The following is a 5000-nucleotide window of genomic DNA, read 5'->3' as shown; positions in this document are numbered from 1 at the left end:
AACTTTGGCTGGTTGAAGACAAGTCACACAGCTGCATTATGGATCATTTACAGCGGACAAACTGTGTTCAGAGGAAGACCAAGAGAGCTGCAGTATTCCAGTCTCCAGATGACAAGAGACTGAAGTGCTAGAAGCACTGAAGAGCTAGTGAAGTGTTAAGCACTTTTGTACATCGCTCTGGATAAAAGCGTTTGCCAAATGCCGTAAATGTTAATGAAATATCAGTGTTTTGAATCTGATGCAGCAGCTACTGGAAGCCAGTGGAGGGAGCAGTAATGGGGTGGTGTGTGAGAACTGATTTCCAGTCTCTAAACAAGCACCTGAGCTGATTGTGTAGATAAAAATGGCAGAATCCTTGTGGTGCTGTACAGAAGAAACCAACATGAGTGTTTCAGATTAGCAATATGCCAAGAAAAGGACAGATAATTGTCCATGGTTACCCCAAGGTTCTGTGCAGTGGCTGATCCTGAAATGGGGATGAACTTATGGAGCTCGTTTTGTGTACCAAGTCATTTTCATGCTGGAACAGAAAAAGTTCTTCCCCAAACTATTGCACAAAGATGAAAGTATACAATTATGTAGCCTTAATATTATCCTTCACTGGAACTAAGGAGCCCAAACCAGAAACAGCAACCCTGACCATTATCCCTGCTCCAACAAACATTACTGTTGATAAGTAGGGTTCTGCTGGCATCCACTAAAACCAGATACATCCATCAAACCTCCAGATAGTGAAGCATTGATAACTACAGAGAAGACATTTCCACTGCTCCATAGTCCAGTGTTGGTGCTTTACACCACTCCAGCATACACTCTGCATTGTGTGCAATGATCTTAAGCTTATGTAAAGCCATAAAACATGTTTAATGAAGCTTCTAATGCCCAGTTCTTGTGCTGATGTTGCTCTGTAGTGAGGGATGCAACAGAAGATCCTTTTTATATGCTATGGTCTTCAGCACTCTGCATGTTGTGTGGTCGACTGCATCATGGATGAGCTGTTGTTGCTCCAAGACACATTACATTACACATTAATAGCACTTACAGTTGATGGAGGCAGATCTAGTATTACAGAAATGTCATGACCTGACTTGTGGACACGTTAGATTCCTATAACGGTGCTATGACACACAGACGACACACAGCTTGTCAATAGCATCTGACACACGGACAGTGACGTGTACAGCTGGTCAGAACACAACCAGTTCTTAATCTTTAGTAATCTAAAGAAATTTGTCTAATCTAAAGATTAGATCTTTATTAAATCTAAAAGTTTAGATTATTTCAATGTACTGAACCCAAATAGATGTGTGTGTACATATGTATTGGTTAGTTTGTGTGTGTGTGTGTGTGTGTGTGTTTCATTGAGACACTATGATTACACCTCAACCCTAAAGCCCCTGCACATTCACCATATCACCTATTACAATGACAAAAGAAGAGATACTAAGAGATTATAATGTCATTTATTTAATATTTTTATATAATATTCTAATCGTTAACATTTTTAACACTCAGGTTAATTATATATTAATGATTAAACTAGTAACCTTTTTAAAATAAAGTCTGGAGTTTTGTGTGGAAGGTTAAAACTGTGAATTCTGTATTTCTGTTCAATGTTTTAAGGTTTTTCACTTCTCAAAGTACACAACAGGAACGTCATCAAATGAACACTGGACATAACAGTAACATGTCTAATCTGTCCTGTGTGTCTAATCACACACACTCGTCAGTCGCATTATTGTAACACTGACTTATCATATACATTTTTTTAATTATTAATATATAAATGCCCAGACATCTTTGCTCATTATTTTATCTACACTCATTGTTTTATTATACACTATTTACACACCATACTGCACACGGACACTTTAAGGACAATCTTTAAAAAACATACACATTTATGTATATTTATGTATATGTATATATTTTCATACTTTATATATTTTTTATATAGTTTATACTTTTTTATTTATCTATCTCTTTCTGGTTTTGTTTTGTTTTTTTATCCTAAATTGCATTCCTTTTTTATCCTTATATACCAGACAGATACACAAAACATTTCCCTGCATGTCTGTAGCCTGGATTTATGTGACTAATAACATTTGATTTCTAATAAGAGACAGTGAGTAAATACCAGTGAAGAGTTTATGTTCAATTCTTTTAAACTCAGTGTTTATTCATCAGTTTAGTGCCACTGTGTAAAACGTGTGCGTTGTTCTTTCTGTAGGTTTTGTGATCGTGTCGATAAGGCACATTATTCTGTAACTGTGGCTTCTGTATAAACACATATGAACAGTCTGACACGACTCTGTCTAGCAGGATGTTCTCCAAATATGACCGAAAAAGCTGCTGTATTTCTCAATCGCTGTCTTTAATAAAACAAACCAAAAATGTGTTCAAAGTAATTTATCATCTAACCGTAATATCAACGTATTTAAGTCATTTTGTTCATATTTCTTTACACACACTGTAATAAATATCATCGTACAGCAGTGTGGTGGAGATCACGAGACCGATGGTGAACATGGTGAGATGAAAAGCTCATCATGCCGTTGGTTTAGACCAGTTTCAGCTGGCAGACGTTAGATCATCAGAATTTACCAAAGCCTTGGACCAGTACAGACCAGTAACAGAACAAAGAAGCAGAAAAAATCCCACCCAGATTTACACAGCATTAAAATTAGGATAGACATCGAGATCATCTCCTTATGGATAATAAAACAAATGAACTTCTGAAGTTCTGAATAAAAAAACCTGACATATACAAGTCAGGATAATAAACAAGGACAAACACACACACACACACACACACACAGACACACACACACTCCTCTCTTATATATATATACACACACAGATGATGAGAACTTGATTACAACTGAAGCACCTTTTAAACTCTGTGGAATCTGATCATATTAACCAAATAAAACCGATATGATCTTTTAGACCGCTACAAACGATCCGGTTTGTTTTCAGTATTAATGTCTCTGTGTGTAAATAACTACTTAATTAACCGAATTATTCTATTAGCTTCATTACTTTAGTTAACAGTGATTGACTTTATTACTGAAATGAGCCCAAAGGCGCGCGCGCACGCTTTTACAGTTTCACATTTGAATATTTTACAGTAATGTTTAAGTGTGTAAAGTTTGTGTCTTTACCTGTGTGACGGTGACGATCTTCACCTGACTGCTTCCTCTGCAAGTGACCTGAAAGTGTCTCCAACACACCACAGCGGATCGGATGTGCGCGCGCGCGCGTGACGTGTTTGTTCCCGGAGCTCCACCTTCTCACCGCGCGGCTCTTTGAGGATGGAGGAAGCGGTGATCTGATGGAGTTCATGATCAGTTTGTTGGGACAGTTCTGAGATCAGTTTGTTGGGACAGTTCTGAGATCAGTTTGTTGGGACAGTTCTGAGATCAGTTTGTTGGGACAGTTCTGAGATCAGTTTGTTGGGACAGTTCTGAGATCAGTTTGTTGGGACAGTTCTGAGATTTAATACTCAGCTGCCTCGTGTCCCTGTGATCAGAATAACTGTGTGTAGTGAAACAGTGTGTAGATTATTTACCTTTACATTTATGTCCTGTTTTATTCCTCTTACACCACAACAGCTGGTCTGTGCAGCTGATACACTGACACTAACACTGACACAAACACTGACACTAACACTGATACTAACACTGGACACTAACACTGGACACTAACACTGACACTAACACTGAATACCTACTAACCCACACACACTGACACTAACACTGACACTAACACTGAACACCTACTAACCCACAAACACTGACACTAACACTGACACAAACACTGACACTAACACTGATACTAACACTGGACACTAACACTGGACACTAACACTGACACTAACACTGAATACCTACTAACCCACACACACTGACACTAACACTGACACTAACACTGAACACCTACTAACCCACAAACACTGACACTAACACTGACACTAACACTGAACACCTACTAACCCACAAACACTGACACTAACACTGACACTAACACTGAACACCTACTAACCCCCACACACTGACACTAACACTGAACACCTACTAACCCACAAACACTGACACTAACACTGACACTAACACTGAACACCTACTAACCCACACACACTGACACTAACACTGAACACCTACCAACCCACAAACACTGACACTAACACTGAACACCTACTAACCCACAAACACTGACACTAACACTGAACACCTACTAACCCACACACTGACACTAACACTGAACACCTACTAACCCACACACACTGACACTAACACTAAACACCTACCAACCCACAAACACTGACACTAACACTGAACACCTACTAACCCACAAACACTGACACTAACACTGAACACCTACTAACCCACACACACTGACACTAACACTGACACTAACACTGAACACCTACTAACCCACACACACTGACACTAACACTAAACACCTACCAACCCACAAACACTGACACTAACACTGAACACCTACTAACCCACAAACACTGACACTAACACTGAATACCTACTAACCCACACACACTGACACTAACACTGACACTAACACTGAACACCTACTAACCCACACATACTGACACTAACACTAAACACCTACCAAACCACAAACACTGACACTAACACTGAACACCTACTAACCCACAAAAACTGACACTAACACTGAACACCTACTAACCCACAAACACTGACACTAACACTGAACACCTACTAACCCACAAACACTGACACTAACACTGAACACCTACTAACCCACAAACACTGACACTAACACTGAACACCTACTAACCCACAAACACTGACACTAACACTGAACACCTACTAACCTCCACACACTGACACTAACACTGACACTAACACTGACACTAACACTTAACACCTACTAACCCACAAACACTCACCTACTAACCCACAAACACTGACACTAACACTGACATTAACACTGAACACCTACTAACCCACAAATACTAA

At 39.3% G+C, this 5000-nt stretch overlaps 1 protein-coding gene across 1 annotated transcript in view; it reads right to left on the bottom strand.

Moving 5' to 3' along the window:
• sp6 (Sp6 transcription factor) overlaps positions 1-3233 on the bottom strand; it is a 7946-nt gene extending 4713 nt beyond the window's left edge. Inside the window, exon 1 of the mRNA XM_060860678.1 lies at positions 3165-3233. The gene's annotated coding sequence lies outside the window, so the exon portion shown is untranslated. The remainder of the gene's footprint in view (positions 1-3164) is intronic.
• Positions 3234-5000: the final 1767 nt, after the last annotated feature.

The sequence above is a fragment of the Tachysurus vachellii genome, chromosome 24 (genome assembly GCF_030014155.1).
Source record: "Tachysurus vachellii isolate PV-2020 chromosome 24, HZAU_Pvac_v1, whole genome shotgun sequence".
Lineage (NCBI taxonomy): Eukaryota > Metazoa > Chordata > Actinopteri > Siluriformes > Bagridae > Tachysurus > Tachysurus vachellii.
This window is presented reverse-complemented; position numbering and strand designations above follow the sequence as displayed.